The sequence below is a fragment of the Canis aureus genome, chromosome 2 (assembly GCF_053574225.1).
Source record: "Canis aureus isolate CA01 chromosome 2, VMU_Caureus_v.1.0, whole genome shotgun sequence".
In the NCBI taxonomy this organism is placed as follows: Eukaryota; Metazoa; Chordata; class Mammalia; order Carnivora; family Canidae; genus Canis; species Canis aureus.
Genome location: NC_135612.1, coordinates 43,770,125 through 43,784,331, shown reverse-complemented (window position 1 = coordinate 43,784,331; position 14,207 = coordinate 43,770,125). Strand labels below are relative to the sequence as shown.

The 14,207-nt window shown below is 38.6% G+C and overlaps 1 long non-coding RNA gene across 2 annotated transcripts; it reads right to left on the bottom strand.

Moving 5' to 3' along the window:
• Nucleotides 1-1,316: 1,316 nt before the first annotated feature.
• On the bottom strand, nt 1,317-9,526 carry LOC144290566 (uncharacterized). Of its 2 annotated transcripts, none has more exons than XR_013358154.1 (3): nt 9,147-9,526; nt 8,290-8,430; nt 1,317-1,463 (listed from the first exon to the last, which is right to left on the bottom strand). It is a non-coding gene; the product is annotated as an uncharacterized LOC144290566 (long non-coding RNA). The 2 variants fall into 2 exon arrangements; XR_013358155.1 differs by lacking the exon at nt 9,147-9,526 and adding an exon at nt 8,820-8,958.
• Nucleotides 9,527-14,207: the final 4,681 nt, after the last annotated feature.

Sequence of the window (14,207 nt, the reverse complement as noted above, 5' to 3'; positions counted from 1 at the left end):
TTATCAAAAAGACTAGCTATGTCCAGTGTTGGCAAAGATGTGGAGAAAAAGCAATCTCATGCACTGTTTCTGGAAATATAAATTGTAGTGTCTGTATAGAAAACAGCATGGAATTCCCTCAAGAAAACTGCAAATAAAACTACCATCTAATCCAGCAATTCCACTACTGAGTATTTAGCCAAAGAAAATGAAGACACTAATCTGAAAAGATATCTGTACTCCCATGTCTATTGTAGTGTTTTTTACAATAGCCAAATTATGCAAACAACCTAAGTGTTCACTGATGGATGAATAAAGAAAATGTGATATATATATATATTTGTGTATCTGTGTATGTAGGGTGTGCATTTAGATATGTGTATGTGGTTAAATATTTGCATATTTGTGTGTAAATATATACACAGGTATTTATATGTGTATAACACAATATATAATTTATACATATAGAAACACACACATACATCTACAATGGAATTTCTTATGGTAAAAAAAAAAAAACTGTATTTAAATTTAGCCAGATAGACTCATTTTAGATGATCCCAATTTTGTTGGCAATATCCAAAGCACCATAGTCAAGAGCCAGTCAAATATATTCCTTCTTCTGTCCATCAGGCCTGATCAGGTTGTTGACTTTGGTCACATCAATGCCATAGAGCTTCTTCATGGCCTGTTGCATCTGGTACTTACTGGTCTTGACATCCACAATGAAACAAATCTGTTGTTGCCTTCGTCTTCTTCATGGCTGACTCGGTAGTCAGGGGAAACTTGATGATGGCATAGTGGTCAAGCTTGTTTCCCTGGGGGTGCTTTTTTGAGAATATTTGGGCTGTGTTCAGAGAGGCAGTGTCTTGGGCCGTGGGAAGGTAGGTGATGTGCAGATCTTTTTGTGTGCGTGCCTGTGGCTACCTCTACCTTTCAGCACTACTTTCTTGGCCTTCAAAGTCTTTGTTTTGGCTTCCATTTTGGGAGGGGCAGGGGCTTCCTTCTTCACTTTCAGCATCATTTTCATGAAGGGCCATGCAATGGAATATTTATACAGTCATAAAAAGAAATAAAATCTTACCATTCATGACAACATGTATAAATCTCAAAGATTTTATGCTAAGTGAAATAAGTCAGATAGAGAAAGACAACTAACATATGATCTGTCTTATATGTGGAATCCGAAAACAAATTGATGGTTGCCAGAGGTGGGCAGTAGGGGTGAAAGAAATTGGTGAACTGGGTTTGTTTTTAGTATAAATAAATTGATCTTAAAAAATAAAATAATTTTTAAATAATTTTTAAATATTTTATTTATTTATTTTTATGAGAGAGAGAGGGAGAGCACAAGCAGGGGTGGGAAGGGGCAGAGGGAGAAGCAGACTCCCTTCTGAGCAGGAAGCCTGATGTAGGACTCCATTCCAGGATCCTGGATCATGACCCAAAGGCAGATGCTTAACCAACTGAGCCACCCAGACACTCTAAAAAAAAATAATTTTAAAAAGGTATGTAAGTTATTTACCCTGAAAACTATAAGGCTGATAAATATTAAAAAGGACCTAAAGGAATACAGATATATATATATTATTTTCCTTAATTAAAAAACTCAATGTGTTCCTCCAAAGTGATCTAAATATTCAATCTAATCTAATTCTAATTCTACCAGATTTTCATTTCTTTGAAAAAAAGTTCAAACTTTGATGTGCTGGTTCTAACATTTATATAGAAGCTCAAATCAACTAAAAGAGTTGTATTTTAAAAAGAAGAATCAAGATGTAAAATTTATACTACCAAATTTCAAGACCATGTGTTATTGGTGAAAAATAATCAGATAAATAGAACAGGATAAAGAGTTTAGAAAAAGACACACATATGTGGCCAATTGATACTTGACAATGGAGAATAAGAATTCTTTACAACAAATCACACTGAAACAACTGGGCAACTCTATGGAGGAAGGAAACTGAAAATCCCTTATATCACACCCTTATATCACACAGCAAAGCATTTACTGAAAATGGACCACAGATATACTGCCAAAGGTAAAGGAATAAAAGGGAGGGGAACCATTGCAACTTTGGGGTAGGCAAAGGTCTCTAAACAGGAAAACCATTAAACATGATAAATATGACTATTTTGAAATAAAAAGTATTTGTGTTTCTTTAAGAAAATAAAAAGACACAGAATGATAGAAAATGTTTGTAATACATATATCTGATGGAAGAACTTTTACCCAGAATATACAAAGAATTCATGTAGTTCAATAATATTAAAAAAGACACAATTTTTTAAAAGGAAAAAATTTGAACAGACTCTTCGCAAAAGTAGATACATCACCACAAAATAGCAATACATATCCATTATAAAAGTCCAAATTAAAAAGACTGCTAGCACTAAGTGTTGATGAAGATATGGAACAGTGGGACTCTAGTGGAATTTAAAAGGATCTAGTTACTTTGGAATATTCTTTGCAGTTTCTTAAAAAAATCAACATGCATTCATTTCTAACTATTTATCTATGAAAATACTTATACTCCTAAATATTTATCTAATAAAAATGAAAGCATATGTCTATACAAACACTTACATAGAAACATGCAGAACAGTTTTATTTTGAAGAACCAAGGAGATTAGAAGTAACGCAAATATCCATCAACAGGTGAATGCATAAAGAAAATACAGCTTATGCATAGTATGAAATTCTACTTAAAATATAAAAGAACAAACTACTGCCACACATTATGAATCTTGAAACAATTAAGCTGAGTAAAAGCAATGAGATATTAAAGAGTGAATATGGTATGTTTCCTTTTACATTAAATTATAAAAAATGCAATCTACATTGACAAAAAAAAAAAAAAAAAAAGCACCTCACCGGTTTCCCAGGGACAGAGGAAGGAATCAACTGCAAAGGTGCAATAGGAAACTGCTTATGTTGGAGATTATTGGCATCATTATGGTAGTGGTGGTTTTCACAGTTTGATGTTTTTTGACAAAATGCAGCACATTGTCAGTTTAAACAGATGAATTTTATTGCAGATAAATTGTATCTCAAAAAACAGAAAAAAAATTTCTTCTGCAGGGGAAACATGTTTTACCACATATTGAAATATTATAAATGATCTGTAAAGGAAATAGTGTTTTTGGTACATGCATAAATTAACAAATGAATAAAATAAAATATAAAATGCAGAAAGAGTCCACATGGAAATCTGGCATATATAAAAGTGACAACTCAAAAATCAGTTGGGAAAAAGTAGATTTTTTAATAAGTAATGTTAAGATCATGGATCACCACATGGAATACGATAAAATTCTATCTGTTTTCATACATTACAGACTGATACAGTCCAAATGGATCAGAGATTTTTCAAAAAAAAGTGGACGAATTCTTCTATAATCTCAGAAGGGGAAAATTTTCTAACTACCACTCAAAATCAGTACACAATAATGGAAAGAACTGTAAAATGGACTCTAATAAAGAACATTTAATGGGCAGCTCTGGTGGCCCAGCGGTTTAGCGCCACCTTCAGCCTGGAGTGTGATCCTGGAGACTGGGGATCAAGTCCCACAACAGGCTCCCTGCATGGAGCCTGCCTCTCCCTCTGCCTGTGTCTCTGCCTGTCTCTGTGTCTGTCATGAATAAATAAATAAATTTTTTTTAAAAAAGAACATTTAACGTAATAAAGGAAAAACAACAAGTGTCAAATAAAAAGACAAATGTCATACTTGGGGAAATATTTGCAATTTATACCACCAATGAAAGATTTACATCCTTAATATATATAGCCCTGTTGAAATAAAGACAAAAAATACTAAGAACTTGAATGAAATATGGGCATGAGATATGAATTGCCAGTTCAGGGAAATAGAAAACCAAGTGACTCTCAAATGTAAAAAACATACCAAATTCACTCCTAAAATAAGAAATGTAAATTCAAACTACCTTGAAATACAATTTCACACATCTTAGACTGGCAAAAATCCTAGTTTGGCAACCTGCTTTGGTAAGGAGGCTGTACAAAACAGGCACTTCCATAATGGCTGATGAGACATACAATTAAAACAAAGTCAAAAAAAAGTAAGCTAGTATAGCCATTTTTGGAAGACAACTTGGCCATTTCTTATAAAGCTACACATAGGCTTACCACACAGTTCAGCAACCATTCTCCTAGGTATTTATTTTTAAGATTTATTTATTTATTTGAGAAAGAGAGACAGGACACACATGAGCTAGGGGAAGGGGAGAGGGAGAGAATCCTCAAGCAGACTCCTCACTGAGCATGGAGCCCAATGTGGGGCTTTGATCTCATGACCCTAAGACGATGGCCTGATCCAAAACCAAGACTCGGACTCTCAACTGGCTGAGCCACCCAGATATTTCTCCAAATGAGAAAGTTTGAGGTATTTTCTCAAATGAGTTGAAAACTCCTATCCCTTAGAAAACCTGCTCATGAAAAAAAAGAAAAGAAAAGAAAAGAAAAGGGCAGCCCCGGTGGTGCAGCGGTTTAGCGCCGCCTGCAGCCCGGGGTGGGATCCTGGAGATCCGGGATCGAGTCCCACGTCGGCTCCCTGCATGGAGCCTGCTTCTCCCTCTGCCTGTGTCTCTGCCTCTCTCTCTCTGAATAAATAAATAATAAATAAATAAATAAAAAATAAATAAATAAATAAATAAATAAATAAATAAATAAATCTTAAAAAAAAAAGATTGAAAAGAAAAGAAAAGAAAAGAAAACCTGCTCATGAATGTTCATAGAAATTGATTCATAACTGCCAAAACTTGAAAGCAACCAAGTTACCCTTCAGTGAATGGTTAAACAGTGGTACATCCCGACAACAAAATATTATTCAGTAATAAAAAGAAATGAGCTATCAAGTCACTAAAAGACATGGAAGAACCTTAAATGCGTAGTGAAAGAATCCAATCAGCAAAGGCTACCTACCGTCTGAATTCCAGCTATATGGCATTCTGGGAAAAGACAGTAGTAGTAAGATCAGTGGTCGCCTGGAGTTTGACATAAGGGAGGGATGGACGAAAAGGTAGAGCAAAGGGAATTTTTAGGGCACTGAGACCATTCTGGATGATACTGCAGTGATATATATATATATATATATATGTGTGTGTGTCGTGATACATTTCTCAAAACCCATAGAACTGTAGGACATAGAGTCAATCCTAATGTAAACTATGGGCATTAGTTAATAATAATGTATCAATATCGACTCATCAATCATAACAAATATACCACACTAATGCAAGATGTTACTATTAGGGAAAGTGAGGCAGGGAAAAAAGCTATATGGGAACTCTATTATCCGTACGGTTTTATATTAAAAATGCTTTAAAAATAACATATTTAAGTAAATTAGGCTAAACAATGATAAATGCTTTGGGATGAACAAAGGGCAAAGTGGGGAATGGGAGGCAGAGTATTGTGGTGGTGGTAAGGAGGCAGGAAGGCAGTGTGGGGTATTAGCATGGTCAAGGAAGGCCAGACTTGAGCCGGGCTTGAGGGTGGTGTGGTGGTGCATTTCAGAGGCAAGAGCAGGAGAGAGAGGAGTAGCTGAAGGCAAGGATCCAGAACAAGAATGAGGAGGCCAGGGTCATGGGAGCATCCCATTGCATAGATCTAGAAGAAAAAAATGACTTGTCTGGATCACACAACTCACTTCTTTCAGCTTGGTCAGAGACAAACAGGAGAGTTCTTATGCTGAGCAGTCCTGTGCCTGGAAGCGAGGCTCTCAGTGTACACCATGCGATGGGACAACCGAGACACCAAGCAGCAGGATGGGTGGAGCCCTGCTTCGTCCTGCACAAGTCTTCCTCCCATATCAACAGGAGTATTTGGCCTCTTCCTCCAACCTATAGGCCACGTGGTTTCACTCTACTTCTTCCCAAACTCAGAGCTGCAACCCCCAACTCCCTGTGATTAAACTAATGGAGATAAATTGGTTTAACCAGAAACCCCTGGTTAAGGAAAAAGGAGTAAAAATTTTAGCTCTCGGCTGGATCTCAGCGGGGGAAAAAGAACCGTTTTCATTTACAAGGTGGCTAGAGACACCAACAGGGTATAGAATATGACAGAATTAGGAGAACAAATATGGTGCTTTTCGGTGTTTCACTTAAATGTCTCCAGAATATTCCAGATGATGAATGTCAGAGCTGTTACCTGGTAACAGCAGGGCAGGTGTACTTTGGAAGGCACTTGAATTGGCAAATGCCATGGTGTGGTCCAAACTTTTAAAATACAAAACACTGGGGCACCTGGGTGGCTCAGTGGGTTAAGTGTCTGCCTTTGACTCAGGTTATGATCCCAGGATGCTGGGATCAAGCCCTACATTGGGACTCCCTGCTCAATGGGGAGCCTGCTGCTCCCTCTGCTCATTCTCTCTCTCTCTCTCTCTCTCTCTCTCTCTTCTCTCTGCAACAAATAAATAAAATCTTTTTAAAAAATAAAATAAAATACAAAACCCCAGAAGAGGTCTGCCTGCTTAAAAATGGGATCAGCCCAATGGCTGTGTATACTCAAGCCCCACTACTTTAGTGAAATAACTTAGGAGAGTCATCTGATTTCTCTTCCATCCTAGAAAATAATAATTGTTTCCTAGTAGGAGTGGGGGGAATATTTGGTAAGTCAATGCATGTAAAATGTTTAACATAGTACCTGGCATGGAATAAGTGCTTACTGAATGTTAGCCTAAAAGTGAGTCTGTAGATAACAATCTGGACACCTGCTTTTCTTTACTATCACCAGTGAAGTAATAATGGAACATGGAGAAATACTTCTACAGAGCCAAGAGAAGCTTTATAGCACTTTTAAAAGAGTGATTCCCAAATCGCTGTCCTTTTAACTATAGTGTCCCATGAAATGTTCATAGCTGTTTCATGGCCAAATATACTTGAGCAAATATAGCTAAAAACAAATTGGAGAAAACAACAACAACAACAACCCTGGCTTCTTGTGGTGAGCATACCATGATGTATGGACTTGTTCAATCATTGCATTGCATGCCTGAAACTAATATAACTTTGTGTATCAGCTATACTTCAATAAAAAAATAGAGTTCTTACTTTTTTGAATATTTAAGTGCCTTAGCATTGAAGATATAATATGGACTGACATGGCTTGGCCTGAATTTCAGAAGGATGACTCTGGCAGCATTAGGACAGATAGCCTGAAGGTCAAGAGACAAGACACAGAGATGAGAAATGATGTAGGCTGTGTGGATGGGCACAATGTCAGGGCATTAGTGACACTAGAAAGGTAGAATAGTCAGTTGTTGGTGCCCAATGAAATGTCAGGTGTGCAAGCAAGGGAGAAATCATCAGAGAGTTTCCATTTTCTTTGGAGTATGGTGGTAAAACCTAAGATAAAGAAAGGTAAGAAAGGGAAAAGATAATGAAAAAGAAGAAAGAGAAGAGATTGATCCATTGCCTTGAGTTTCTATTATATAACAGAGATGATGAGATGCCTATTTTATTTTGTCCTTACATTTCCAAAAGGTAGATAGATATTTATCATCTCCACCCTCCAGAAGAGAAAACTAAACCTCACAAAAATTAATAACTGGCCTTTCTTCCTGGAGCCGGGGAAGACCAGATGGCTCTCAAATCCATGCCCTTCTTTCTACTACAACCCTCTGCTCATGAGTTGGCTCATAATGTGGCAGCTTCATGTTGGAACTATCAGAAAAACTATGAAAAAGTCCATCCTTTTTATTGAACCACGTTAACTTCAGAGAACCAACCTGAAATTTTGCTCTGATTGCTGCCAAATGCTTTGAGAGTGGTTGACTGCTTGGGACGGCAGAGACCCAGCTCTGCTTTGGAGTAGAAGTTATCCCCCTGAACTGGCATGAGCACAGAAAAGGCACTCTACCCTATGGATCCCTGTGAACACCCCTGAGAGTGTGTCATGTAGTCCCAGAGGGCTCAGGAGTACCCAAGAAAATAGCCAGGTCAGACCACTGCTCTGTGATGATCAAGTTTGTAAAATAACAACACATTTGAAAATTGGACACATTTTGTTAGACCAAAGGCCAATTGGGAGTTTCTGGTCCAGATGGCCTGCTCTGCCTGAACCCTCCTAATGACCCTCTAGGACAGAGTGGGAATGCTTCTCACCCACCGTGTGAGATATTTGTGAGGACTGGTTAACTCAAATATTAGTGAAGATCCAGCTGTACAGTATTTGCAAATACCCCTCCCCTCACCAAACAACCCTACACAAACGGACCCTTTGCTTCTCAAATGCATCCCCATAATCCTAGAGTGGGGAGGTAAGCACAAACGTGTAAGGGACTCACTTTCAGGCTCGCACCCACTCTCTTAAGGTGATGATCTTGAGTGGCTCTGCTGCACAAAGGTGAGTACCACTTTTCCCTTTTGGTGAAATGGGAATCACAGGACCAGTTCATAGAGTTGCTGTAGAAATGAATGCAAATCGCCTAAAGGATGGAACAAACACGAGTTAACCCTCAACACGAACTGAAATTACCGCGGTGGATGGAAAGGAGGCTGCTCACTCCTGAGGGAGACAGATAATGCTCCTGGCTTCAACAGGAATAAGACTGGGAGGACCCAATCAAACCGTCCGAAGGGTCTTGCCACACCTACCACTATGCTTCTTCCCGTAAACACCATGGGGTGGGGGGTGGGGGCGAGACGATTAAAACCTAATGTCAAAACACGTTTGGCTGTGTCCTAACCCCCCATGTAATCGGACACGATGCAAATCTAAATTACAGTGTGCTCCAGCGGAGAAGAGCCGAGGCTCGGGGGCAGCGCCGGGTAATCAGCCGCTAACGCAATCCAAGCAAGCGCACGGACGCTCTACCTTCGTCAGCATCTAGGCCCACTCGGAGCGCAGCCCCTTTATGTAAATACAAAGGGATAACGACGGCAGGAAGAAAACAATAGAGTGGGTATTGTCTATCGCAGGGATGAGGCGGGTTTGGAAGGCACCAAGCAGGCGGGCGGCAGCGCGCAGCGGCTTCAAAGAGGGGGCGGGGGAGGAGCCAGAAAAGCCCAGCCCCGCCGAAGCCCCTCGGCGCCCGGCCGGACGCGCGGCAGCCAATGGGCACACGCAGCGACCAAAGTGCCCGAGTCTGTTAGAGCCGCTTTCCCTCTTCTTTCAACGTAAACGAAAGCGAAATGACAGTACCGATTGGCTTCATCCGCAGCATACAAGTGGAATTAACGGTGCCTGGTGGCCGGCGTTCAGTCGCTGGGCCACAGCTGGGCGCGGAGGCTGCGCTTGCTGGAGTCGCCTTTGCAGCCCAGCCGCACGCAGCTCCGCGAGTCCCCCGGGACCGCCTGGAGGAACGCGGGGCGGCGGGGGCGGGGGCTGCGGGGGCAGGCTGGCAAACTGAAGACCGGGGAGTACTTTGCAAACACCATTACGTGGCACGTGAAAAGTGTAACGTGGCAGGAAACAGGCAGCACCTGGTGTGTCAGCAGCTAATTGTGTTGTTCGGTGGCACGTTAGCCCCGCGCCGCTGCAAACCCGGCCGCTCACCGGCCGTGCGGGCGCCACAGATCCCTCCTACGCGGAACCCACCGGTCAGGTGGCAGCGTCCCCGAGGTCTCCCATTGCATTTAAATCAACGCGGGCACCAATGACACGCCTGTATCTTACCCTTGCGGGGCTGGGACGGAAGTCGTTTTCAGCCACTTTACACAAAGATGTCTGGGAAAAAGAGGAAAAGTGAATTCAAGAAGTGCATTGGAGTTTAATACGTTTTGGGGGAAATTAAAAAAAAAAAAGAAGAAGAAGAAGAAAGGAGGGAGGAAAGGATGGAGGGAAGAGGAAGGAAGGAATGAAAAGGGAAAAGGAGAAAAAAGGGGTACCTGGGGACCTCAATATGAAGAGCATGCAACTCTTGATCTCAGGGTCCTGAGTTCGAGCCCCACACGGGGTGTAAAGATTATTTAAGTAACTAAAACTCTTAAAAGGGAGGGGGTCGGTCGGGGCACCTGGATGGGTCAGTGGTTGAACATCTGCATTAGGTTCAGGTCGTGATCCCGGGGTCCTGGGATCTAGTCCTACATGGCCCGAGGGAGCTTGCTTCTCCCTCTGCCTATGTCTCTGCCTCTCTATGTGTGTCTTATGAGTAAATAAATAAAATCTTTAAAAAACTAAAAAATAAAAGGGGAATGAAGCAAGAAAATAATTGAATAAAAGAATGACTTTTGTATACAAGAACACTTTTTGCTTTTATTTCTTAATTAGAGCCAGTTTCCTGCAAGAGGTAGCAATATCCATAAATTCCCCTCTTCCATGGTTGCTATTTTTACACACAGGCAAGGGAAATAAAGACAAAATTTCCTAGTAGAATTCGATCATATTTTCAGGGGACATTAGTCTTTGAGGTCCTAATATTCCATTTATTCCAAACCTTAATCTAATATGCATGTGACCTGTGTATTCAGGGTTCCTTTATTAGGACATTAGGGTTCGGTCCAAACTTTATATTTACAGAGAAAATGGTCATATTTAGAAGGAAAGTGGATGAAACTAGGTGTTTCATGTGGTCTTTAATTAGTATCAGCTCATCGTTTGTGGCATACTATAATAAACAAAAGTCACAAGAATTTTTTAAAGGATCGAATCTTGCATGAAGAACTGACATAATATATTTTGGCTGGTCCCAGTTTTCTAATAACTAGTGTCTTACAAATGTTTTTGAAAAGCCTATAAATTCTGGTGAGTTTATTTTGATGCTTAAATGGAAGATACATAGTTAAATCTAAAGCAGTTTCAATGGATATGGCAAACTGTATAACTCAAGGATGAGGGGATTTGAAAGTGAGACAGTTCAAATCTGCAGTCCCACTCACAATAACTTACAAGCTGTGTGACTATAAGCATGTAACTTAACCTCTCTGAGATTCAATGACTTCATCTGTGAACTATGAAAAGTTATGCCTATCTTGTAAGGTTGGCTGAGGATCAGAGAAAAAAAATGTATGAAGAGCTGACCACAGTGCCTTGCATACAATCAATATTCAATTGTTTGCTTTTTATCTTAGAGGTAGTATGAGCTTTTAGGAGGAAACTGGTGGATATCTTCTACTTTTTAATTAGACATATTAAAAAAAAAAACACAAAAGTACCAAATGCATTAATATATTCTTCTAAGCTTCAAGCAGCAAGTATAAATGACAGACAATATCTCTCCTTTGCCTCAAGATGTAAATTCTGGAAGCAGACATGAGACTTACCCCAGAGTGGATCTGTATCGAGTGCTTATCCCCAGGGATATACTGTATACATAACTCGTAACTCGATGCGTCTGTTACTGTTGTAATTGGGAAGCAGGAAAGCCATCCTCATGTAGAAAGAGAGCCAAGGCTCTCTGCAATGTCAATGAGGTAGGATCAGAATGACATTTTCAGCATAATGTTAGCCAATTAGATGTTGGAAAAATGTATGCACTGCTCCAATCCACCTGTCATATGCCTAGGATTCCTAATAGGGAACAGGAGGAGGTCACCAAAAAAGAAAGCAAAAATCAGGGAGGAAAAATTTGACTGTAAAGGCAAGATTGGCTGAAAACAGCAGCACTCAGGAAGAAAGTTCCAAACAAAGTGGAAAGTGGCCGTTGAATAATTTTGACAGCGAATTGCAATGATTGCCAATGCTCTGCATCAGGGTCCTCTATTTTGGAGAAAATTTTATGGATGCCTTACTGGCAGCCTAATGAAAGGACTGCTATAAATCATCTCAGAGTCAACAAGAAAGAGGTCCTAAAACTAAAACTAGCCTCTTCCTAGGCTGCCACCAAAAAAAAAAAAAAAAAAAAGCCTACATTCTCCCAATGAGGTTTTTCAAAAATGAATTACGCCATTAAGTGCCAAGAAGAAAATTAGCTATGAGCTTTTAAATTTAAAATGATCCCCTTTTTAATTGTAAAACAGTGGCACTTAACTGCTATTGATCCTGCTGAGACACATTAGGGAACAGGGTCACCATAACTGTTAATATTCACTGCTTAGTGAAAGAGCATCAAAGGACATTTTAATGTCACAGACTTTCTCGGGGAGTTTTTAAAGAAGGTTTGAATCAGCCAGCCTATGAATGAAAAGGACATGAGGTAGACAAATGTAGAAACAAATGTGATAGCAATTTTCTGCTAATCAAATCATAACTCAAGATTGATTTTTTGGCAAAAGTTTATGTCATATAGATTTCCAAGGCTGGTCGACATTTAAAAGTCAGAGTATATATTTTCTATAGAGTGGGACTTTTCAGATGATCATCCAATGGGGAATTTTTGTTTATTTTTTAACACAGAAATGTAAGAGAGAGCCTCCCTTCTGGGGAAGACCACTCCACTTTTGCATACTTCAGAAGGAAGGACTGTGAAATGTCCATGACGTTTTATTCCAAACTCAGTCCATCCGACTTTTTTTTGAAGCTTTTATTGGATAAGACAATGAATGTTCGGTTTCTTAAAGGAAGAAATTACATTTTTCGAGCACATTCAAAAGAGAGTTTCTCCTTTCACCCAGATCCTATACTGAATTTGAAAATATTGACTTTGTGGCATTGTCGACTTCTAGAATGCTGAACTTTGCCAAAATCCGGAGCTGAACAAAGTGCTTGCTGTTAAAAGTAAGACCTCTTATTCCAAAGCCCTAAGAGAAATGTTAAAAAGGTAAATACAATGTGGTATTGAACTTAAAAAAAAAAAAAAAAAAAGCTCGTGTTCATCTTTCTAACCAGATCATCTTTACTTCTTCACAGTGCATATTTCTCAATATGCCAGTGGACTCTTGCTAAAATAGTATTATCATTTTTTTGGTCCCAAGTGTTCAAAAATACAACTTAAATGTCTATTAAAACATTTTTTAGGGTGTTACATTTTGGCAAATAAAACCTTACAGGGATTACCACCTTGAAAGGGAAATAACAGAAGGAAATAAATGGTGTCTTTGGGGGATTTACATTCTTATTGTTTTAAAGAAGGTATTTCATTCTTTATGGCATCATTGAGATGTCCTGGGGGACATCTGGGGACAAGTAGAACACGAGTGGCCTCTAGAATGTATTCATTCTTAGATCCACGTACCACGTATTTACCCAATGCACGTTCCCTGGGATTTCACATTGGAAACTAAGGACACTCCACTAGCATTAATGTATTTAAATGCATTATATACATATATAAAGAATTTATATATAAATGTGTATATACTATAGGAATACATTTTATAAAATGCACTTAAATAAATATAAATGTATTTTATAATGTGGAATAAAAAAGGATTCATATTAATAAAGATAAACAACTTATTCATAGAAGAAAGTTTTAATAATAGTCTTTAATATTTCAATTTTGTTTCCTATGTAATAAACACAGTTTAAAATAATTATCATTATTTTTAATAATAAGATTTACTGAATGATTTTTCGATTGATCCCATTTATTTCAAATGGGATCATTCAGGAAAACATTCAGGAAAATTTCTGCAACTAAGCTGCTAAATTTCTATAACTAGCCAATAATTCTAGCCAGAACAAGTTAAAAATTATGATTCTCTAATCCTGGTGATGATAATCTTTTTAGAAGAGATAGAATGTAAATATATCATGATTTATTCAAAAACTATTACTAAAAATTGATCAGAGTGCTGTCTGGGTGGCTCAATTGGTTAAGCATTTGCTTTCAGCTCAGGTCATGATCTTAGGGCCTTGGTGTAGGGCTCCCTGCTCAGTGGGGAATCTGTTTCTCCCCCTCTCTCTGCCCCTCCACCCATTTGTGCTCTCTCTCTTGCTCTCTCTCTCTCAAATAAATAAAATCTTTAAGAAAAAAAAACTAAAAATTGATCAGAAATAGATTTATGATAAATCAAAATAAATTTTAAAGGAACTAAAGGAACTCAATTTAGAGACTGATAATTATTGTTCTGGAATAAGAATAATTTACTTAAGAGAATTTTTAGTTTAGATTTTACATAATAGTTTGTATAGAATCGATGTTAAATATTCATAAAGTAGGACATAACTTTACATATTTTTGCATATCAAAGATTGGTACTCTATTCTCTATTTAATAAAGGCTCAGAGTATTCTAGCCTTTGCAATAAGTACAATAAAGGGAGTAGAAGAAAATATTTATTTTGCCTATTTTTATACAAAACTCTATGCCTGCCTTACTTCTGGATGTCTCTTACAGAAAAAGAGTAATTTTGGTACACATGCATGCAGATTAAATCATTG